Source organism: Leucopleurus acutus, assembly GCF_964270905.1.
Source record: "Leucopleurus acutus genome assembly, chromosome: 17".
Lineage (NCBI taxonomy): Eukaryota > Metazoa > Chordata > Mammalia > Artiodactyla > Delphinidae > Leucopleurus > Leucopleurus acutus.
The window spans coordinates 21,847,862-21,874,216 of NC_139159.1; positions in this window are offsets into that span (position 1 = coordinate 21,847,862).

Genomic DNA, 26,355 nt, shown 5'->3' on the forward strand with positions numbered 1-26,355 from the left:
TTTCTTACTGTTTTGCTTTGGGTTGTGTGTTCCCTTTCCAGTGAAAATATGTAAAATAATCATCTAAGCACTAAACAATTTAAATGCAATCTTATTTTGTCTTTTAATTCCTTCTAAATGCTTATATGAAATTCAGATTTCTCTCAGTTTCTTTCTTGCTGTTTTCCTTTTATCACTTGTTCTGATATAATGTATAGAAATCCTACATATTTCTATACAATTTCTACTAATAGTCTCCTTCATTTACTTTACTATTTGTTATGATATTTCTTACTAAAAGAATAATTGGTGCTGTTAAAAATACTAGATTTAATTAATTGACACTATTCCTGATAATCCTATTATATTTTTTGTGTTGGTGAAACAAACAATAATTCATGGGTACTAACCATCAAAAAAAGCAAAACTAGATCTGAGTATTTTGAATAAATCTATAAGGAAAATTTCAATGAAAGATTAAAAATTAATATTGCAAAGATTATATCTTACTTGAAATTTCTGTGTGCTCTTTAATAATAAGTTACCAGTTGCCAAAGGTAAATATGAATTCAGGAAAGATGAATGGAAAAAAATATGTAATTCATTTTGTGACTAATATAATCATTTAAAATATGTTCAGCCAGTTAAGATGAACTGTCAACTTATTTTACTTACATAATTTCATTTATACCTTTACTTATTGAATAAGTAATATATTTTTTAGCATAGTACAATGCATCAGTCACAGCTAAACACTGGGATAGGAAGAGTTTAAGCCCCGTCTCTACTTCCAAGGAAGGACCATCAAGCAGGATCTAAGCCGATATGCTGGGAGAGAGCAAGGACAGTGTGTATTTGCTTTAGTTTTTATCACAGTGCCTGATACATAGTTAGCACTCAATAAATACTTGCTAAACTACATCAATTAACAGAACAAAAGGTCCAATAAGATTATGCCAAAGCGCTAGGAACAGAAAGAAAAGAGGGACTAATTCTGTCTGTGGTTGTCAAGAAGTGAAAAGGATGAGCTTGATCCCATGGTTGAGTTTGATCCCATAATTCAGTTTGAGAAGACAGAGCATTCTTCTTTGGTAGAATGTCTACCATCCATACCAAGTGATTCTTTTTGATGTACCAATCATAGGAACATGATAACCCCTTACACACACATCCAGCCATCCACAGATGGGCACTTGTCCCAAGATTAGGCAATCAAACTCATTTTGGTAAATTGAATTTATAGAAGTCAAGTGAAACTGACATTAACAAAATGTTATTTTCACTTACAGAAATTTTGGTTTTGATAAAGTGAGTTAGGGATTAGTAGCAGAGAAAGATGCGGCAGCATCACTAGAACTTCTAACAAGCCAGTTTTATCTCTCTATTTGGTACTTTTTAATAAGAAGGTTTAATGTTAAGACCTTGTAGTAAAACCTAATGAAGAATTTATGGTTAAAAGTTCCTTTTACATCTATTATCTCACAGAATCTTTAAAAATCTTCATGAAGTAATTTTAACATCTCTCAAAGATATCATCTCTCTTTTTTTATTCAAGAGGGCTTAGTCTGAGCTGTGGAAATAGCCCCCCTAATGACCTGCCTTCAGGATTCCAGCCCTCCCACTCTAAATTCCATCTCCTCAGTAACTACCAAAGTCCCAAAACACAACTTTAATCAAATTACTTAATGACTGCTCACTGACTATAGGTAAAAATCCAAATGATTCAGGATAAGCATCATCTCTTAAACTCCTGCTATAAAATGCAAGTTTCTTACATTCTGAACATTTGAAATTTCACAAGCATGTCATGCTTATAATCATTAATTTTTTTCTATACTTCCCTGGGTTGTATTTTCTCTGCCTAGAACATGTATAATAATATTTGTCACAGTGCAGTGAAATCTTTTGTTTACATTTTTAATTACCATACTGGATTAGATAGCATGTTCTACTTACCTCTTAACACCTGGACATAACACAATGCCTAGCAATTAGTTAGTGTTTAACACATGTTTATTGATTATGTTTCTTTCTCCACCATGATAAGAGTCAAGGAGATTAAGTGACTTGTTCAGCCTTCATAAAAGAAGAGACCAATATTTAAACACAAGTCTTATGGTTCTAGTTTAAACTTGTTTGAGTTTACCTCACTTCCCAAACACTGGCAGACCAGAAGTTTGCAGAAAATTAATGCCAAGGGAACAAGTAGCAGCTTTCTAGTAGTTTCACAGACTCAAGCCATTTGTCACTGGGGATCAGGTAGAGGGGAGGGTTGAAGAAAGAAAATAACCAAAGTTATGGCTCTTTGTACCACCATTTTCTGTCTAGCACTTGTATCAGTAAATTTTATATTAATTGTGAACCAATGAAGGTAAACTGAATTTTTTTTTCTAATTAGCTTTTAGTGTCATAGATGAATACTAACCCCAAAAAGTGACATTAACCTTATCTCTGCCCCAGCAAACACCTTTCTTTCTTTATTGCATATTTTTATTCTTATAAATAGGATCTTTTGGGTCTTAACAATTTAATTCATATGCCTTATGTGATATCTGAATGCTGACATTTTTTGGCGAAATTTCTTGTTTTCATTAATTGCCAGTAAAATGGCCCAGATTGAACTTATATCAAAAAAAATTCCAACTATTTCCAGATTTTTTAGATGGGAAGATCTTGGTCTTTTCACCTTAGTCAGATTTATTTTTGTACTTGGCAACTTTTTATGAACTTTTGAGTCTACACAGTTTCTCTTAGATGCTATTTATTTCATTATCATTCTGTATTCAAAAGAAAGAAAAGACAACCTTGCAAAATTAACTAAAAATATCTTGGTTTTAATTTTATAACAACTCCTGAACTGTGAAAATGTAAATATACTCAATTTATTATTTGACAACAAAGTGACTGATAAAGGCATTTATATCACTAATTATAACTTTAAATTTTTGAGAAATTTTCCCATTGTGTAGATACTTGATGGCATGATTAGTAACAAAATTCAATGCATGTTATGACACAGAAGAACATAACTCACTAGAGAAATGTACAGGAAATGGAGCTGCCTTGGGGATTATATTAACTGTATTTCCTTATTTTCTGTATTTTTGATGCTCCAGCATTTGGGACTTTGATCCTGGAGACAGTGCCCCTCCCATTGCTAGTTAGTTCCTAGAGATAGTAAACAAATCCCCTGCCAATGCACTTTTTTTTTTTTTTTTTTTTTGCGGTACGCGGGCCTCTCACTGTTGTGGCCTCTTCCATTGCGGAGCCCAGGCTCCGGATGCGCAGGCTCAGCGGCCATGGCTCACAGGCCCAGCCGCTCCGCGGCATGTGGGATCTTCCCGGACTGGGGCGCGAACCCGTGTCCCCTGCATCGGCAGGCGGACTCTCAACCACTGCGCCACCAGGGAAGACCCATGGGTACCTTTTTAACACATGGATGCTTATTATAATAATCTGAGGCATTTCAGCAGTATGTAAAAGAGAAGTAAGGGAGGTCACAAAAGGAATAAATGCACAGGATAAAGGATAGGTGATCTCTAAAATTCTTTCCAGCTCTGAGATATTATTATTCTATGATGATAATACCCATAATTGGCTCTTAATTAATGTATCAGTTTTCACTTTCATAGAGCTATGTATATATAAAATACACAATAAACATACATATACTGAAATACTCTTAATACAAGTACCAGCAATAGATTTAAAAATGAATTTACTGTGTAAGGTTGTAACACCTAAAGTATGTGATTAAGTGTGATCTCAGGGAAGAGGGACATGGAATGGTTATGACTGATCTCTCAAGAAATTTCTGTATAAACGAAACATAAAGGAAATGATGGAGGCTCACTGAGGTAGCCTAGAAATCCAAGATGATAAACTTAAGTATTTTCTTAGGGGAGGTTACATGGCTTTCTGCAATGGAGCCTATTTAAGAGGTAAGCACCTAGAATAATTATTGCAAGTGCTAATTCGTGAGCTGAGAACTAGAGTCCTCTCTGCACTTTGATTTTATTAACTCTTTCAGGAAGGGTTTGATCTTAGGTGAGGATGTAAAAATTGTACCATTTAATGGATTATAGTTAGAGACCTTAGTATCAAACTCATGTTATCTTAATACAGATGGTTACATATAGAAATGTTTATAGGTATGTGCATATGAACAGGTTATATACATTTATGCATTTCTTCACTCTGTCAGTTGAGAGGGCCTAAAAGAAACAATATGCCAGTAGCAAAGAGCATACCTGGTCCCTGGATCTTGGTTTCTAATGCCACTCTCCAATAAAACATACCAAGGCCACTGGAAAAATGGCTGATTCTAAGACTCAGGTAGGAAATATGCAAGATGAGCCTACAGCATCACTTAGTTCCAGAAATTAAGGAAGTAAATGAAAAAAATAACAATGCTAAGATATGTTAAAGGGACAAAGGAAGTAGATGAAAGAACTCACGATAGCCAAAGCTGGAACAGTTTGAGCAAGAGAATAAAGTAGTATTAGAGTGTAACCCGAAGTATAAAATAAGTATTAATGAATCATACTGAAGCAAAAGATTATCGAATAAATAAATAAATTGGGAAGAAGAAACAAATTCCAAGATACACCTCCCTCAAGGAGATACTGCATATTCCCCCATTCGCTTCATATTGGCTGTGCATAATAACTGCCTTCCAAAGAGTACAGAAAAAAAAAGAATAATTTTACAGTGGAGAAATCTGACAAACACTGTCTCAGCCAGGTGATCAAGGTTAACATCACAGTGATAAGTCATGTTGATCGTATGTGCCTGTGATATTGTGATTTTTAATGAGGAATATATATTTGGTCTTTGTCTCCAATTTTGCCACAAAACTCTTAAAACCCTTGGAGTTTCCAAAGTGTTGGAAGCCATAAAGGTATTTTTTTTGTTATGAGATAAACTTTGGGCCACCTAAGGATGGGGTGGGGGGAGCTGGTGGCCAGTGGATCCAACCCAGTGATTAGAGGGTTGCAACTTTGAGTCCCACCCCCAGACCTCTGGGGAGGGATGAGGGGCTGGAGATTGAGTTCAATCACCAATGGTCAGTGATTTAATCCACCCCTCCTACTTAATGAAGCTTCCATAAAATCCCAGAAGGGTGGGGTTCATAGAGTTTCCAGGTTAGTGAACAAGAGCACTTCCACACATCACATCATGCTGGCTGCAAACTCTACAAGAACTCTACAAGCTCATTGTTTTCAGGATCTAGCTCTATGTTTCTCTTCAGCTGGCTATTGATTCATATCCCTTGATACTCTTTGTAATAAACTGGTAATCTAGTGAGAAAACTGGTTTCCTGTGTTCTTTGAGCTGCTCTAGCAAATTAATGGAGCTCAAGGAAGGGGTTCTGGGAACCTCTGATTTATACCCAGTCCCTCAGAAGCACAGCTAACAACCTGGACTTGTGATTGGCATCTGAAGTGGGGGCAGTCTTATGGGACTGAGCCCTTAACCTATGGAATCTGATGCTATCTCCAGGTAGATAGTGTCAGAATTGAATTGAATTGTAAGATAGCCAGCTAGGGTCAGAGAATTGCCTGGTGGTGTGGGGAAAAATAGCCACACTAGGGTGGAACTAGGGTGCAGAACCATAATACCCTTGATATGATTGATGAAAATGTGATCTTCCTCTCCCAGACACATAACCCCAGTCTAATCACGAGAAAAACATCATGCCAATACTAACTGAGGAACATTCTACAAAATACCTCAAAACTGTCAAGGTCATAAAAAACAAAGAAAGTCTGAGAAGATGTCCCAGCCCAGAGGAGCCTAGGAGACTTGACTACCAAATATAGCATGGTATCTTTCATAGAAACCTGGAACAATAAGAAGCTGTTAGGTAAAAACCAAGGAAATCTGCATTTCTACCAGCGAAGCACAAGGGTTCTTACTTCTCCACGTCCTTTCCTTGCTTTCTGGTGTTGTTTTGCTGCTGTTGTTTTGTTTTTTTTATAATACATGTTTGGACAACTTGAAGTAATATCTCACTGTGGTTTTGATTTGCATTTCCCTGATGATTAGTGACTCTATTAGCCATTTGTATATCTTATTTGGAGAAATATCTATCCAAGTCCTTAGCCTATTTTTTTTTTTTTTTTTTTTGCGGTACGTGGGCCTCTCACTGTTGTGGCCTCTCCCGTTGCGGAGCACAGGCTCCGGACGCACAGGCTCAGCGGCCATGGCTCACGGGCCTAGCTGCTCCGTGGCATGTGGGATCTTCCTGGACCGGGGCACGAACCCGCGTCCCCTGCATCGGCAGGCGGAGTCTCAACCACTGAGCCACCAGGGAAGCCCATTAGCCTATTTTTTAACCTGGTTATTAGGTTTCTTGTTATTGAATTGTATAAGTTACTTACATATTTTGGAAATTGACCTCATATCAGATATATGGTTTGCAAATATTTTCTTCCATTCTGTAGGTTGTCTTTTCACCCTGTTGACAGTTTCCTCTGCTTTGCAGAAGATTTTTAGTTTGATACAGTCTTGGAGGGGAAGAGTGTTTGTTTGTTTGTTTTGGTGATATTGGGGAGATTATTTTTGTGAATCTGTTAACTCCACTTATCCTGGCACTTATTCTCCACTTATCTCAGAGCTTCCCCTCAGTATGTCTCAGTAGGAAATGCTGCAGAGGTGCTAAGATGCCAAGACCCAAATCCCCTCACTTTTGTGGTCCCAAACATGGCCATAAAATTCCCAGGCAATTTATCCTTGTTTCAGGCATCTTTTTCTTCAACTCCATTGTAACATACAAATACCATCATTTTCTATGTATGCCTTTTGTGGAAAGGATAAAGAAGGAGGCCTTTTTGTGACAGTCTTTGGGAGAAGAAAGCTGGTCTTTAGCCTTGGTTTGCTTCTGTTAATAGTTTCACCCTAAGGAACAATTGTCTATATCTACTCTTGAGACAATTAAATTAATATTTTATCAGATAATAGATGACTCAGGTATTGATGGGGATATACAATGTTAAAACTGAAAAGTATATGTGATTTTCAGATATTTGCTAAACGTATCCCAAACTCAAGACAACTCTCTAGCTGTCGAATTTTAATTTCAGAGACATTATAAAATGTATTCTTTTAAGTTCAGATTAACCAAAAAGGTTACCCAGTGGTTCTCGGATTCCTAAATAAACATACAATAAGCTAGACAGAAATTCTCAGCCTGTCCTTATAATACTGGCTGTTAACAACCACAATTAAGGCAGACTACATATCAATTATTATTTGTCTGGAACATCAACTTCCTTAAGCATAAAAGGAAGTGAGGCAGCCTGCTTTACTGTCTTCCCTCTTTAGCTAATTAGTACTGTTTTTAATGGCTTCATCTGCCCAGGATCAATTGTCTAATAGGAACAGTGCTCTGTCAGTTAACAAGGTGAGGAACTGTAGAACGTGATTATGTCTGGCTCCAAAATTGTGCTTTAAACAACACTAAAACAAGCATGTGACAGAATAAATAGACTAATAGACCCAGGCAGTATTTTTGTCTAATTCTTGTACAAACTTAGTGTTCTAGTAACATTTATGGAAAAATAAAAAGGAAAGCATATGAGAAAGAGAAAAAAATGAAGGGAGATTTAAAGACAAACATAAGACCATATACACACAAACGTGCACCCCCCCCCATACACATATACATAGAGAGTCTCTAAAAACTTCAGTTAAGAAAGAACCAAAAGTATTATAAACTCGTACTTAACGAGTATTACCATAAGGAATGTTGATGTGATGATGAGCCCTATTTTCCAAAAATGCTTTTTGCAAGAATAAACTGTACCGTGGTTGTGCTGATTGTAACATGAACTATGTTCATTTTCCGGTCAAAAAACACATTTCCAGTCAACCCAGTGAAGAAATGGGTACTGATGATATTCACCTGTATGCAAGTGGCTTTTAGAACCTCTTACCAGACTTATATAGCAATTTTGATTCTAGTAAATGTGCTAAACAATGGACTGTCTAATAAAGACATATCTGAAAATATTAATTTATACTATTCTTCCTAAGCTGATCTAGGACTGGGCTCATGGAATGAACCAAGACAAACTGAGATGACTGGCAGAGAGTAGTCATTATCCTGAGAGGTAGTATATGCAGTGGTTAAGGGCATGGGCTCAGGACCCACATTAACTGAGCTTAACACCACTATTTACTAGTTTGTGTAACTGGGGCAAGTTACTTTACTTCTATCTCAGTTTTCTTATCTGTAAAAAGGGGATGATATAAATTAGATTTTTATAAAGATTTAAGGAGTGACTCAAGAACTCAGAGAACAATTTGACACAAAGGAAGCATTACAGAAAGTTTAGCTATTATTAGGAGTATCAAAAAATACTTTATCTTGATCAATTAGTTGAACACAGACACTGACAAAGGTATTTTCTGAGCCAATAACTCTCATCATGCCCCCTTTCTTCAGTTTATCAACAATGCAAGAAGAGTCTGATTTGCTCTAAAAATGTTACACCTTGAAATATGCCAATTCTCTAAAGCTGTGTTTTTCAAAGTGCTATCTACAGACCAGAAGTAGCAGCATTACCCAGGAACTTCTTAGATATTCACATTATCAAGCCCCATCTAGATCCTACTCAGTCAGAAACTTTGAGGGTGGAGTCAGCAATCTGTTGTAAAAAGCCTCCCGGATGATTCTGATGTATACTAACGTCTAGAACCGCTGGGCTAATAAACCCCAAAACTCCAGGCATGTTTCTCCTCATTATGAAATAAATGAATTCTTAACTACTAAAAATTCTGGTTTCTCATCAATGGAATAATATAGAATTGTTCAAAATAACTCAAATCTATCCTTGAATCCATGTTAATGTCAAGGGGTTTTAAAATCTTAAAAAAAAAGTCCAAAGCTATTAACCAAAATGCCTAGCTTTAGTTTGAAAATATTAACATCATCATGCAGAAGAAAAATTTTAGAGAAAAGGGAAGAAATAATTGAGTTATGAAGAAATAAGACATTAAAGGTGTGAATCAAACACTTTTTCTGCTTGGAGAGCTTACATGAGATATGGTATGTTACATAAATTGGTTTAAATAATTCTTATAACCCAGCTTTTCATTTTATTAATTAATTGTAAATAACTAACTAATTGATTACTTATTAAACTCAGAGCCCAAGTTTTCTCCATTTTTATGAAACATTTAACATGTTTCTTAGGATGGTGCAATATAGTATACAAATGCCTATGACAATGTGGCATCTGTTGAACATATCTGGCCTACAGAATTGCTTTATTTAACATGACCAGTGTTTTGAAAATCAGGAAATTTTTCATAAACATTAGAAATTTCGGCTTCTCTTGAAAAACTGTAAGATCTGGTGATGTTGTGTTTGCATTACCACAAGTGTTCTGTTCTCTAAGACTACGTAGCATCTGCTTTCTTGGGTGCTGAGTTTGACTGCCTCTAGCTCAGCTGACTTCAGTCATCAGACATCTGACCTTGTACCCTATCCTCAAACAAGCCTGGGACAGAAACCCTAAGCAAATGGCAGATCTCTTCCCAGGCTACCTATCTTCCCCGTGTCTCCACTGGTAAAATATTAAAATCTATCAAATAGAATTATTCCAATGGCTTGGGGGGTGGGGAAATAACGTGTAGACAAAATTTTAAATCTATCACTCTTAGCCTCATTACATGTATAGTCAACCAATGAAGCTATTATATCTCTGTAGATTTCCCTGAGCCTAACACAGAAGAGGGAATAGGTGTACAACTGAAAGTCTCTTCTGGAGTCAATATCAACTGTAGGAATTATGCTTTGACAGTGAAAACCTAGATTTGAAAACCTAGATTTCCACTTCAAAGTTAGAATTTTAAAAATGAGAACATTGGAAGAGATAAGTTAAATCCAAATGTATTAGGTATAAGGTAGTATAGATTTTATGAAAGTTTTTTTTTTTCTAAAAAGAGAATTATTTGCTAGAAAAGACAGTTTAGATATCTCTGGAAACTTTGGTTTTAATGTTAGTCCAGCTGTGAGTGGCTTTGTGGATATGAACTAGTCATTTAACCTCTCAGGCCCTCAGAGTACTCTTCTATAAAATGAGGAGGCTGGACTGAGGTACCTTCCAGCTCTCAAAGTCTATTCTGTGATTCTAGGATGCTGGGGGCAGTCAATTCATTTCAGTTTTTTTTGTATAAATGACATCCAGTGTCATGAAATAATGTATCAAGAGCAGCAGCAGGGTCCTTCTATCCTGAATTTGGTTTGAAGCCAGCAGATAAGGTTACTTGAATTCATTTTCTTTCTTTGGTGAGGGGATAAGTTTGACGACCTAATGGGCCTTTTCCATCTCTTGTATCTTTGATGAGGCTACTAGGCCTCTACGTTGGGAACTGCAAAGAGTTACTGTGGTGAATTCCCCTTTGTAGTGATTTTTCTCTTTTTCATCATGTTTGACATTTTTGCAATTGTGCTTTGATTCAGATTATATCCGCTACGTAGCTCAGTGTGCTAGTGAGCTGAGACTTTGCTAAGATATAGATGCCCAAGTATAGAAATTGAAAATGACAAGCTCAAGTTCTGCCGCATGCTGTTTATATACATTATTTGAAGTAGCTGGGTGCAGTTCAGTGAAGTTCCATAGTGGTCATATGGGCTTCAACAAAAAATAGTTACTTATTTTCTTTTATACTTATTTACTGGTAAATTACTACAATATCCCTTTCCTTTCTTTTCTCTTTTTTCTTTGAACAATTTCTAAGGTGCATATTCCCTTGCAGTCCATTTCAGGAAATAAAAATGGATATTCCATGAAAATGTACTTTAGTTATAAGGATATTTTGCTTCAAGCAAAGGGAAAATAAAAACATTTTAAATTCAGTTCTTCCAGCAAATAAAAGTTTGGGAAAAAGCAATCAAATTTGCTTTATACACTTCATCATTAAAAACTCATCTTTTACAGCTTTCAAAACAGTGGAGAATAGAAAAATACAACAAAGGTGGGAAATTATCCAGAAAATAAAGTAAAAACATTAAACAGAATTTTCATAGACAAAAAAAAGCCCAGTTTTGATACTGTTAATTCTGAAAATTATATGTATACATATATACACACACACACACATATATATATATACACATACACACATACATACTTATACATTTGGACCAAACCCATACAAAGTTTGAATTTTACACGTTGATTTCCAATGCTGTAAGTAATTTAGAAAATTCCTTTAATTCCTTTAATATTTCAGAGTCATTTCCAAAAACCGACTACAAAGAATAAGAGAGGACATAAAAGGAAAAGCTTCAAGGAAGAGAAAGGAGAGTGAAGTTTGTAATTATTCTCCAAGATGAATCACAATTATGAAGTAATCTAAGAATCAAACATACCAAAGATGAAACAGTGGAAATTTTTCTTTTACCAACATTCTTCCTTAACAATAAAAATAAAAAAAACACTAAATTTCCATTAACTGAGTTTGTGTTGTTTAGAAAGCATGATAAATTTGTTAATAGTAAATGAATCAAATGCAAGTCTCAAATACAATTACAGTTGCAAATAATTGTCAAATTCCTCCTCTATAAAAGTTATTTAAAATTCAAATAGGAAAAAAATAAAATGTTTAAATTCTCTCTAAGTCACTTCAATGCTAACATGCTTAAATAAGATAAAAGCAATTTTAGTATTAAGTTTTTAGTTAGAAATAATCTTAGGTAATAACAAGATTGTGAGCATGTGCGCATACACACACACACACACACACACACACACACACACTAGCATACCATGCCTGTTAACAAGCCATTGAAATTATGGTCCATTACTGTATGCTTTGAATTAAATTTTGACTTTTATTCTCCTTGCTTTAAAACAGAACTCCTTCTATTTATAAAGAAATATTTCAGGCTTCCCTGGTGGCGCAGTGGTTGAGAATCTGCCTGCCAATGCAGGAGACATGGGTTCAAGCTCTGGTCTGGGAAGATCCCACATACCGTGGAGCAACTAGCCCCGTGAGCCATAATTACTGAGCCTGCGCGTCTGGAGCCTGTGCTCCACAACAAGAGAGGCCGCGATAGTGCGAGGCCCGCGCACCGCGATGAGGAGTGGCCCCCACTTGCCGCAACTGGAGAAAGCCTTGCACAGAAACGAAGACCCAACACAGCCATAAATAAATAAAAATAAATTTAAAAAAAAGAAAAGAAATATTTCTACTATAGGATAAACATGCATGTTAGAATTCAGATTCACTAGAAAGTGAAAGTAGTCTAGATGATGCTAATATTTAAATTAGGCAAGGAAGATATGCTTGACAAAGGAAGTTTCCACTGAGCCCCTCTTCCTCCACCCAGGTTTTTAAATTCAAGTAATGGTCAATTAATGGAATTTTCTATTGCGGTGAATACTAGTTTTTATTGTTAGTTTTTTATTCACTGTTCTGCTTGACACTCATTAACTTTTGCCAAGGGATTCCTTTTCTTTACACAAAGATGTGCATCAGAACAGATCTTCACATTGATAGAAACAGTGCATGAGCATTTAGTCAGTTATCTTTATTTCACACCAAAAAAATCATATTGCTCCAGCAGTGAGAAATAAGTTTCTTCAAGAGCAACAATGAACTAAATTATACTAAATTATTCTTTTGTAATTTTTAAACCCAAGCTCTTTTTAAATTTTATAGCATTAAATAATCTTAAAGCATGTTAAATGAATGTAGTCAACACACACTTCTAAATATCAGCTGTATAGGAAATGAAAATCCAAACAATTCAGCTAATAAACTCTTCCTACCCGTCACCAAAAAAAAAAAGGAATGATGAAGTAGAAGAAACACAACCATTCCAATTGGGTTATGTATCATCAAAGAAACATTTAGGAATATACTAAACATCTCAAATCAAAAGTTCAATAATAATACAAATAGATAAAGTGAAAAGGAATAATAAAGTGAGAGATAATTGAACTTGGGAGAAAAAAAGAAGAAAAGATAACAGAAATAAATATTAAACTAACAGATACCCCAAAACCAATAAGTTTTAAGGGAAACTTACTAAAAATGATAGAATAACAATTATAAAACAATAAGAATAAAAATACAATAAAAAATAAAATGGTCAAAAAGAAAATATTCTAAAGGTTAACCAAAGAAGACCTAACATCTGCACAATTGGAGATTTTGGGAAAAAACAATCAAACAAACAAAAAACAATGGAAGAGTAGTAATATTTTTAAACTATGATACAAGAAAAATCCCTGTAAATAAAATGAGAAATGTTGAAATGACAGTTTCTATGCTGCATAAAAATTAGCAAAAAATTAGCAGCTTAAAACAACACACAGTTTTTGTCTCACAGTTTCTGTGGGTCAAGATTCCAGGCATGGATTAGTGAGTCCTTGGCTCAGAGTCTCACAAGGTTACAACAAAAGCTATAGCTGTGTTCTCTTCTGGGAACTGGACTAGGGGGCAATGTTTGTTGGCAGAATTCATTTCCTTGCAGCTGTATGACTTCTTTATTGCTATTAGCCAGAGGCCTCTCTTGGACCCTAGAGACCACCCACATTACAGGCTGCATGATATTCCCATAAGCATTTCATAACGTGGTAGTTTGCTTCTTCAAGTCCAGCAGGAGAATAAGAAGTCTACTAGCAAAAATGGTCTTATATACTATAACAAAATCATGGGAGTGATAAAACATCAAGTTTCCAATATTCAATTGCTTAGAAGTCAGTCATGGGCACCATTCACACTAGAAGTTGTATGAATACCAAATGGCAGGGACCATTGAAGAGGTGTCACATTAGGGTCTGTCTACCACAAAGGCCAAATTGATGTGAAAGATTCAACCAGTAACAATCTGAAACAAGCTGAAAATTCTTTTTAAATTTGTCTTCATAATTCATAGTTCCTCCATAATAGAAACACTATTCAAATAACTATAGAGTGTAAATAAATCAAGAATTTTGAAAATAAAGTTAATAAAAAAATAAAATAACACAAAATAAAACTAAAAAAATGAAAATATATTGGCATTAAAAGCCAAATTTAATGTCACATTATTAGAACATGTTGGTAATAATTTTTATTCTTTTCCTTGTTATAACCAGAATTCCCATTTTCTTTGCACCGTATTTTCTACTTCCAATTATTTTTATTAATTAAATAGCAAATCAGCAAATATATATTAAATATTTACTACTAATCATTATGTAACAGGCACTGTGCTAGGCATGTTGAATTCTTAAAAATGCAATATTTCTTTAAAGCTGGAACTGTCAATTTTTAACTGGAAGTACATTCTGTATTCACATTTAAGTAATAATAGAAATTCTAGGAAAGCAATCTAACACGCTACCCTTTGTGTTCCTTACACTCATATCCTTTGCTTAGATTGGTAACTTTGATACCTGTTTTCAATCTGTCCTACACTCCACCTCCTTATCATTGGACTCTTTTTACACTCTAGAATCTTGACTTCTAATTCATATTTATCTTTGCTTTCTGCTCTGGATTTGCCATATATCTAGAGCCACAGGGGAGAAAGTTTCCATCCCAAGGGATATGGGACCTCACTAGATGGGCAAGCCTTCCCTGTGCCTAATGTGGGAGAAGGAACATTAAGCCAGTCTAGCTTATTAACATCTCCGATGTATTCCTTTCTGCTTCAATCAAAATCACCTTCATTATCATCTTCCCCATCATCATGATCAACACCACTGAATATTTGTCATGCAACTCCAAATATTCACATCAAATTGAATGCTAAGCACTTGAAGTACATTAAATTAAATTAGATAATTATCTATTGAGACTTTATTGTTATCATTTTAGAACAGTTGAACAACCTCAGTTACACAGAGGTTAAATGACTTGTCCAATATGTAGTTAATGTCGGAGCTGGGATTCAAATACTAGGCCAGTCTGATTCCAAGACAGACAGTCAACCACTGCACTGAAATGCCTTCCATTATCAATGTTTATTAAGCATTTAGGATGTTTCAAGCTTAAAACACCATTCTTTCCATGATATAGTTATAACTATCTACTGCAATTTAGATATACTTAAGGGTTGCCATATACATTACTGATTTAATAATATTACCCTTATTTTAGAACAAAGCTGATTTCTCAAAACTTTACAGTTATCCTTCCATTCACAAAAGCTAAAGAGTTATAAGATTGTACATAACAGAGGAAAATAGATATCATTGTAATTTTATTGAAAAAAGTTTAAATCTATATATAAAAACTTTGAAATCCATGGTGATGGAAACTGAAACTATTATTAAAAGTAGATGCTTTCCTGAAATGAAAAGAGGCTGTGAAAATGGGAAAAATAATTTTTAAATGGATACAATTTGTTGCCGTAAAACAAACCAAATCTCTTTGGCCTCTGAAATAATGAAGAAAAGAAGTGAAGAATTGCTGTAAAGATCATTAAAGATTTAACTCAGTGAATAATCAGGTTATAATAGCCAAGTGTCATACATATTCAAAATGAGTGACTCACACCTTATGACAGTAGATCCCTGACCTGCTGCAATCCCTGGACAAAATAACAGGTATCCCAGAACTAGCCCTGAAACAACTCAACACCTTACTTTTGAAGGAAATTTGCTAGTCCTTCAAAAAGAAAAATAAAGAGGAAAGGCAGATATTTAGAGTAAATCATATATGGCCACTCAACCTAAGAATTACCAACATGATAGTTAATATGAAGACTTTAGAAAATGCTAAAGCTACATATATTCAGCATGCACACACACATACATACATTCACACATGCATGCATGCGCACATCCACAGAACACACTGGGTCCAAAACTTTATGTTTCCTTGGTAGAGGAAGATTTAATCCATAAATTAATTTAGTATATCATGTATTATATAAATTATATAATATCATTGTTAAGTCACTAACTATTAATATAAAGCTATGAACAGAATTGTGTTCTTAGTACTAAGAGGCTGGTCTAAAAAGCAAGGACAGAGAAAGAGAAAAGGAGTTTGGATCAGAGCAGACATACACAAGCAAGCACACAAGTTATTGTGTACTCATCAGATGTTCCTAAGGCCTTGAAAAGTTATGGTTATAAAGGAATATGCATTCTGGAGGATAATGAGTGTCAAGGGATGAGGTGGGATGGCTTTTATGTGGTTTCCAATAATCAAATAGTATGTTAAATATCCTATGTGATAGAAGACATTGATTATGTTCTGTTAGGAAATATAAACCAAAACAAAAATGATAACTGAAATATTTAACAATTGAGATTATGACAAAATTCTGAATGTAAGTAGATGCACTAACAGTCTGTTTTGTGGCCCCTTTCAATTTTTTTTTTTTTTTGGCCATGCCACACAGCTTGTGGTTACCTTAGTTCCTTAACCAGGGATCAAACACATGCCCCCCACAGTGGAAGCAAGGAGTCCTAACCACTGGACTGCCAGGGAATTCCCTGGCACCTCTTTCTCAAGCCCTCCTTCAGAGGTAGATGGCTGGGTTGTCTACTTATCTGACTGTCTTACTTGAGAATAATTACATTTAAGCTTATTATTTTTTACTTTAAATCTTAATTACATAAGAAATAATAATCATTTAATAAACATTTACTTATGAATAAGATTATAGCTTAACACATGATTACTAAGCAATAATAAGCTTTTTCTATGGAACATCAGATCTTATCCATTAACATGTTATTGCAATAGACTACATCTTAACATTTACGTGCTTGTCCACATGCACAAGTGCAGGACAGAATGTGCCTTTCCTGTCCATTCTGGCTTAGAGTAGTGGGACCTAAAACTGAGCTATGCACACCCATTTCTTCTCCAAGACTCACCAATAAACTAGGTCACTCTTCTTTCCGTAGGGAGGAGTGGAGATTGGTAGAAATTTAAGCCACATGTGTTACTCTAGCTGAAGTCCCTCCACCATGAGAATATAAGGAGAGGGAAATAAAGGCTTTCCTTTAATCTTCACTACTAGGTGTTGCGGCAAAGCCAGAACACAAAGTGGAATCCAGGGCAGTGTTCTTTCTTCAGTCCACTTGACTTCATTATGCACTAAATGGAATGGATTGAAGAAAGCACAAGGTACATGATGTGGACTGAAAAGAGAGGTTAATGGAAGATATATAAACTCATTCCAATTTCAACTTAGTAAATTCTTGGAACTTAAAAAAAAAAACACTACTGAAGCAATTGTAAATTTTGACCAGGGTTAGTCCAACACCTGTCCACAACAAGAAGAACTTCAGTTCCTTTTTTTTTTTAATATTTGAATTATATTTATTTATTTTTTTAATACAGCAGGTTCTTATTAGTTTTCAGTTTTACACACATCAGTGTATACATGTCAATCCCAATCGCCCAATTCATCACACCACCACCAACAACAACAACCACCCCACCACTGCTTTACCCCCTTGGTGTCCATACGTTAGTTCTCTACATCTGTGTCTCAACTTCTGCCCTGCAAACCACTTCATCTGTACCATTTTTCTAGGTTCCACATACATGTGTTAATATACAATATTTGTTTTTCTCTTTCTGACTTACTCAACTCTGTGTGACAGTCTCTAGATCCATCCACCTCTCTACAAATGACCCAAATTCGTTTCTTCTTATGGCTGAGTAATATTCCATTGTATATATGTACCACATCTTCTTTATCCATTCATCTGTCGATAGACACTTAGGTTGCTTTCATGACCTGGCTATTGTAAATAGTGCTGCAATGAACATTGGGGTGCATGTGTCTGTTTGAATTATGGTTTTCTCTGGGTATATGCCCAGAAGTGGGATTGCTGGATCATATGCTAATTCTATTTTTAGTTTTTTAAGGAACCTCCATACTGTTCTCCATAGTGGCTGTATCAATTTACATTCCCATCAACAGTGCAAGAGGGTTCCCTTTTCTCCACACCCACTCTAGCATTTGTTGTTTGTAGATTTTCTGATGATGTCCATTCTAACTGGGGTGAGGTGATACCTCACTGTAGTTTTGATTTGCATTTCTCTAATAATTAGTGATATTGAGCAGCTTTTCATGGGTTTCTTAGCCATCTGTATGTCTTCCTTGGAGAAATGTCTATTTAGGTCTTCTACCCATTTTTGTATTGGGTTGTTTTTTTTTTTTTTTAATATTGAGTTGCATGAGCTGTTTATATATTTTGTAGATAAATCCTTTGTCCATTGATTAATTTGCAAATATTTTCTCCCATTCTGAGGGTTGTATTTTCTTCTTGTTTATGGTTTCCTTTGCTGTGCAAAAGCTTTGAAGTTTCATTAGGTCCCACTTGTTTATTTTTGTTTTTATTTCCATTACTCTAGAAGGTGGATCACAAAAAATCTTGCTGTGATTTATGTCAAAGAGTGTTCTTCCTATGTTTTCCTCTAAGAGTTTTATAGTGTCCAGTCTTAGATTTAGGTCTTGAATCCATTGTGAGTTTATTTTTCTGTATGGTGTTAGGAAGTGTTCTAATTTCATTTTTTAAATGTAGCTGTCCAGTTTTCCCAGCATAATTAATGAAGAAACTGTCTTTTCTCCGTGTATATCCTTGTCTCCTTTCTCATAGATTAGTTAACTATAGGTGCATGGGTTTATCTCTGGAATTTCTATCTTGTTCCATTGATCTATGTTTCTGTTTTTGTGCCAGTACCATATTGTCTTGATTACTGTAGCTTTGTAGTATAGTCTGAAGTCAGGGAGTCTGATTCCTCTAGCTCCGTTTTTTTCCCCTCAAGACTGCTGTGGCTACTCAGGGTCTTTTGTGTCTCCATACAAATTTTAAGATTTTTTGTTCTAGTTCCATAAAAAATGCCATTGGTAATTTGATAAGGATTGCGTTGAATCTGTAGATTGCTTTGGGTAGTATAGTCATTTTCACAATATCGATTCTTCCAATCCAAGAACATTGTATGTCTTTCCATCTGTTGGTATCATCTTTAATTTCTTTCATCAGTGTCTTATAGTTTTCTGCATACAGGTCTTTTGTCTCCCTAGGTATTTTATTCTTTTGTTGCAATGGTAAATGGGAGTGTTTCCTTAATTTCTCTTTCAGATTTTTCATCATTAAAGTATAGGAATGCAACAGATTTCTGTGCATTATGTTTGTATCCTGCAACTTTACCAAATTCATTGATTAGCTCTAGTAGTTTTCTGGTGGCATCTTCAGTATTCTCTACGTAGGGTATCATGTCATCTGCAAACAGTGACAGTTTTACTTCTTTTCCAATTTGTATTCCTTTTATTTCTTTTTCTTCTCTGATTGTCGTGGCTATGACTTCCAAAACTATGTTGAGTAGTGCTGAGAGTGGACATCCTTTTCTTTTTCCTGATCTTAGAAGAAATGCTTTCAGTTTTTCACCATTGAGAATGATGTTTGCTGTGGGTTTGTCATATATGGCCTTTATTATGTTGAGGTAGGTTCCCTCTATGCTCACTTTCTGGAGAGCTTTTATCATAAATGGGTGTTGAATTTTGTCAAAAGCTTTTTCTGCATCTATTGAGATGATCATATGGTTTTTATTGTTCAATTTGTTAATATGGTGTATCACATTGATTAATTTGTGTATATTGAAGAATCCTTGAATCCCTGGGGTAAATCCCACTTGATCATGGTGTAAGATCCTTTGAATGTGTTGTTGGATTCTGTTTGCTAGTATTTTGTTGAGGATTTTTGCATCTATATTCATCAGTGATATTGGTCTGTAGTTTTCTTTTTTGTAGTATCTTTGTCTGGTTTTGGTGTCAGGGTGATGGTGGCCTCATAGAATGAGTTTGGACGTGTTCCTTCCTCTACAATTTTTTGGAAGAGTTTGAGAAGGATGGGTGCTAGCTCTTCTCTAAATGTTTGATAGAATTCACCTGTGAAGCCATCTGGTCCTGGACTTTTGTTTGTTGGAAGATTTTTAATCACAGTTTCAATTTCATTACTTGTGATTGGTCTGTTCATATTTTCTATTTCTTCCTGGTTCAGTCTTGGAAGGTTATAACTTTCTAAGAATTTGTCCATTTCATCCAGATTGTCCATTTTATTGGCATAGACTTGCTTGTAGTAATCTCTTATGATGCTTCGTATTTCTGCAGTGTACATTGTAACTTCTCCTTTTTCATTTCTAATTGTATTGATTTGAGTCCTCTCTCTCTTTTTCTTGATGAGTCTGGCTAATGGTTTATCACTTTTGCTTATCTTCTCAAAGAACAAGGTTTTAGTTTCATTGATCTTTGCTATTGTTTTCTTTGTTTCTATTTCATTTATTTCTGCTCTGATCTTTATGATTTCTTTCTATCTGTCAACCTTGGGTTTTGTTTGCTCTTCTTCCTCTAGTTCCTTTAGGTGTAAGGTTAGATTGTTTATTTGAGATTTTTCTTGTTTCCTGAGGTAGGCTTGTATAGCTATAAACTTGCCTCTAAGAACTGCTTTTGCTGCATCCCATAGGTTTTGGATCATTGTGTTTTCATTGTCATTTCTCTATAGGTATTTTTTGATTTCCTCTGATTTCTTCAGTGATCTCTTGGTTGTTTTGTAATGTATTGTTTAGACTCCATGTGTTTGTGTTTATTACATATTTTTTCCCTGTAATTCATTTCTTATCTCATAGCGTTGTGGTCAGAAAAGATGCTGAATATGATTTCAATTTCCTTAAATTTGCTGAGGCTTGATTTGTGACCCAAGATGTGATCTATCCTGGAGAATGTTCTGAGGGCACCTGAGAAAAAAGTGTAATCTGCTGTTTTGGATGGAATGTCCTATAAATATCAATTAAATCTATCTGGTCTATTGTGTCATTTAAAGCTTCTGTTTCCTTATTTATTTTCCTTTAGGATGGTCTATCCATTGGTGTAAATGAGGTGTTAAAGTCCCCCACTATGATTGTGTTATGTTGATTTCCTCTTTTATAGCTGTTAGCAATTGCCTTATATATTGAGGTGCTCCTATGTTGGGTGCATATATATTTATAATTGTTATATCTTCCTCTTGGATTGATCCCTTGATCATTATGTAGTGTCCTTCCTTGTCTCTTATAACATTCTTTATTTTAAAGTCTATTTTACCAAATATGAGTATTGCTACTACAGCTTTATTTTTATTTCCATTTGCATGGAATATCTTTTTCCATCCCCTCTCACTTTCAGTCTGTATGTGTCCTTAGGTCTGAAGTGGGTCTCTTGTAGACAGCATATAGATGGGTCTTGTTTTTGTATCCATTCAGCAAGCCTGTGTCTTTTGGTTGGAGCATTTAATCCATTCACGTTTAAGGTAATTATTGATATATATGTTCCTATGACCATTTCCTTAATTGTTTTGGGTTTGTTTTTGTAGGTCCTTTTCTTCTCTTGTGTTTCTTGTCTAAAGAAGATCCTTTAACATTTGTTATGAAGCTGGTTTGGTGGCGCTGAATTCTCTTAGCCTTTGCTTTTCTGTAAAGCTTTTGATTTCTCCATCAAATCTGAATGAGATCCTTGCCAGGTAGAGTAATCTTGGTTGTAGGTTTTTCCCTTTCATCACTTTAGGGGTATCATGCCACTCCCTTCTGGTTTGTAGAGTTTCTGATGAAAAATCAGCTGTTAACCTTATGGGAATTCCCTTGTACATTATTTGTCGTTTTCCCCTTGCTACTTTCAATAATTTTTCTTTGTCTTTAATTTTTGCCAGTTTGATAACTATGTGTGTTGGCATGTTTCTCCTTGAATTTATCCTGTATGGGACTCTCTTCACTTCCTCGACTTGGTTGGCTATTTCCTTTTCCATGTTAAGGTAGGATTTTACTATAATCTCTTCAAATATTTTCTCAGGTCCTTTCTCTCTGTCTTCTCCTTCTGGGACCCCATAATGCAAATGTTGTTGTGTTTAATGTTGTTTCAGAGGTCTCTTAGGCTGTCTTCATTTCTTTTCATTCTTTTTTCTTTATTCTGTTCCATAGCAGTGAATTCCACCATTCTGTCTTCCAGGTCACTTTTCTGTTCTGCCTCAGTTATTCTGCTATTGATTCCTTCTAGTGTAGTTTTCATATCAGTTATTGTATTTTCATCTCTGTTTATTTGTTCTTTAGTTCTTCTAGGTCTTTGTTAAACATTTCTTGCATCTTTACCTCCTCTCTTTATCCGAGGTCCTGGAACACCCTCACTATCATTATTCTGAATTCTTTTTCTGGAAGGTTGCCTATCTCCACTTCATTTAGTTGTTTTTCCTGGGTTTTATCTTGTTCCTTCATCTGGTACAGAGCCCTCTGCCTTTTCATCTTGTCTATCTTTCTGTGAATGTGTTTTTGTTCCCCAGGCTGCAGGACTGTAGTTCTTCTTGATCCTGCTGTCTGCCCTCTGGTGGATGAGACTATCTAAGTGGCTTGTCTTGAGTTCCTTTTTAAACAGCAAACAACAAATAACCCAAAGTCTTACATATACTAGAGGCACAAAAAATATTTACTGGGTATCTAATAAACTGATTCCATTATGACCTAAGAATTTACTCCTCTTATCTGTGCCAATATAGTAGTACCTATAAAAAATAGAAATATATCACTAAGTACTATCCACTATGATTAATATAAGATCCCTCAATGGAAAAACAAAAGATTCAATTTAATAGTATCTGCAAAAATATTTCCTGTAAATATTAATATAACTTAATTTCTCACCACCCATACACATATATTCACCTCTTATAAAAATAGGAATTAATACATATGTGAGATAATAATCATAACAATATTTTTAAGTATTTATTTATCAAACAACCCATACATTGTTAGTATAGACATCGTGCAAGGTTAAAACATATTCAAACATCAAGATCCACATTCAGGGCTTCCCTGGTGATGCAGTGGTTGATAGTCCACCTGTCGATGCATGGGACGCGGTTTCATGCCCCGGTCCGGGAGGGTCCCACGTGCTGTGGAGCAGCTGAGCCCGTGAGCCATGGCCTCTGGGCCTGCGTGTCCGGAGCCTGTGCTCCGCAGCGGGAGAGGCCACAGCAGTGAGAGGCCTGTGTACTACCAAAAAAAAAAAAAAAGATCCACATTCAAAAAACATAAAATAACCACCTTTAACCATAAATAAAGTTTAAAAGATTAAACATATACAGAAAATGTGGGAATGAAAGGCAGTCTCTGAAACTCCTAGCCAAAATGCTATAAAGGGCATTTTACTCCTGCTCAGACCCAGAGATCTCTGCTTGGACATAGTAACTGAGGCCTACACACCTTCCTAGCAGCATGTGCTGGCTCTGTTAAAACTGCGTTATATGCGTATGTCCCCAGAGTTTTTAATTTAACTTATTTTATTTATTTTCATAAGGACCTAGGATGGTCCAGACCACAAACGTACTTGCTGTCACAATTAGAGTTGGTACAAAATTTTCAGTGCTCTCTGAAATGACACATACTGTGCATGTTTAATTGGTATCTGAAAGAGAACATACAAAATACATACTTTTTCTATAAACTTTAAATGGCAGAGTTGTTTTTGTCTTCTTTGTCCAGTGATAACTTTAGACATATTTTCCATTGACAATATCATAAATGCCATAAAGTTCTAAGCACTGTGTTCAAGTAGTCCCCATGTAAAAACACATAAAATGCAAAACACACTGTCTTTCAATATATAAAATTAATCGAGAATTGACTACATGCAGAAAGGTGAAGAAATCAATTCTAGGTGAAGGCAGAGAAAAGAGCATTATTATGTTATCCTCTTAATTTACACATTACATTCACTTGAAATGCACCATCATTGAATTTTACTTCAGTGCTCTCTCCCAACTCTTTTTGCTTTAAGGGAAAAAATGTGCATGTATATATAATTTTTAAGGTAGAGAGCCCCAAGGGCAGGAAAAATAATGTTTGCCCCTCAAATCTTTCAAAAAAATTCCTATAGCATCCATGGACTCAGAGATGTATGCACCTTCTTTTAGTTAATTGAAACATTCTGATAAACCACAGGTTTCTGTCTGAATAAGATTATGAAACAAGGTCCTTTTTCTAGTTGCTGCTGTTGTTACTATTTTTATTGAATAAAACGAAAATTACAGATGTAAGAAAGAAAGAGGAAAGGGGGAGGAGGAAGAAGGGATTTTGTCAAGGAAGAGAGAAAGGAAAGTATAATGGAAGAATGGGAGAAACAAAAAATGAAAGGAAGGAAAATAAAGAAAATGTTGCATTTTTATTTGAGATTATCTATTCCTTTCAACATTTCCTGTTATGAACTATCATTGGGAAGTAAATAATTTTTAATTCATAATAAAGTCTTTTAATATCAAAATTAGGAAATACCTATGTCATTATGATTTTATCAGGTTAATTAATATTAGCACTCATTCTATTTCCAAGCACTCTACATAAACAATTAATGCAACCACTAAAACTGAATGATAAAACCAAAAAATGTATAATAATTATGCATGACTTTTAAAAAGTCACTTTTTTTTAAAACTAGAATTGTGTGGATAGCTTATAACAATTAAAAAGTCGTTTCATAACTTCATTTTTATTTATGAAAAATTCAATATGTATAGAAAATGTTAATCTGCATTTTAAAATCCCCCTAAAATCTTCCAAAACTAGCTGCAATAATTTCTTCTTTTTTCTTTAATTTATTTATTTTCGGTTGTGTTGGGCCTTCGTTGCTGTGCGCGGGCTTTTCTCTAGTTGGGGTGAGTGGGGGCTACTCTTTGTTGTGGTGTGTGGGCTTCTTATTGTGGTGGCTTCTCTTGTTGCGGAGCACAGGCTCTAGGCACGTGGGCTTCAGTAGTTGTGGCTCATGGGCTCTAGAGCGCAAGCTCAGTAGTTGTGTCACACGGGCTCACTAGTTGTGGCATGCATGCTCTAGAGCACAGTCTCAGTAGTTGTGGCACACGGGCTTGGTTGCTCCACAGCATATGAGATCTTCCCGGACCAGGGCTCAAACCTGCATTGGGAGGTGGATTCTTAAGCACTGCGCCTCCAGGGAAGCCCAATAATTTCTCATTCTACACATCCTTCTTAGAATGTGACTTAGAAATTCTCTCCATTCAGAGGTGAGGTCAATATTTCCTCTCCTTAAATCTGGACAGGGCTGTAAGGATGAAAGATATGATGCTGTGTGACTTTTGAGGTAAGATCAAAAAAGGCTGATACGGCTTGTTCCTGCTTCTCTTGAGCTTTTGTTCTTAGAATCCTGCCTCTGTGCAGTGAGGAAGACAAAGCAGCCTGTGGAGGGCTGTGAAGAGGACCCAATGGAGCAGAGACACACTGCTCTGTGCCCTGCCCAAATCAAAGGAAATTGATCAAAATAAATTATTGTTGTTTTAAGCCACTACGTTTTGGTGTGGTTTGTTATGCAGAAAGAGATTTCTGGAACACCATTATAGACACAGTTCAGCAACTTCAGTAGAAAGAGAAAGTTTTATTCTTTCATTGTCTGTACAGTATTCCCAGGAAAGATTCTGAATACATGTTCATGTGTGCCACCATTTTATCAACAAAAAATTGGCTATATCTGTTTGGGTTACATAAACCTACCACTGTTTCCCAAAAATAATAAAGATGTTCTGAACTTAAAGGTAATCCATATTTTCAAGCCCTTGTTTTCATCCAGATAAAATTGTCAGGCTTCATCAGGAGGTTAAGCTACCTAGCTACTGCTGGAAGTTTTATATTATGCTTCCTATGTCTCCAAGAGATTAATTGGTATGTGAGCTTATTAGCAGTAAATTGTTAAGAAATGCTTCCAAATGCAGCCTTGATGGATATTTGAATTAGCCAATTATCATCTACACTATGAACACAGTAATTTATAAATAAGTAGCACAGCACAATTTTAACTTACCACAAATGCCTAAGAAAATATAATTTAATTATCACATATAAATTTATATGGCTATTTAATTCACTGGTCACCACATGAAAGGGCAAAAAGAAGTTAAGTTTAGGAATACTTTTAGAAGAAGTATTAACTTGTGAGTTGGAAAAAATATTATCTATAAGTAAAAGTATTAAATGATAAAAATGTCAACAAATCAATTTCAGGTAGATTAGGATTTATATATTAAATATTTTAAATATTAAAAAAACTTTAAAAAATTAATGGGTATCTCAGTCAACTTAGGCTGCCATAACAAAATACTATAGACTAAGGGGTGTAAACAGAAGAAAATTACTTTCTTACAGTTCTAGAGGCTGGAAGTCTGGGGTGAAGGTGCCAGCGGGGTTGGGCTCTGGTGAGAGCTCTCTTCTTGGCTTAGAGATGGTTGCTTTCTTGTTGTGTCCTCACATAGCAGAGGAAGAAAAAGAGAAAAGAGAGAGAGAGAGGAAACAAGCTCTCTGGTATCTTTTATAAGATAATCCCATCATAAGGGCCCCACCCTCATCACCTCATCTAAACCTAATTATCTCCCA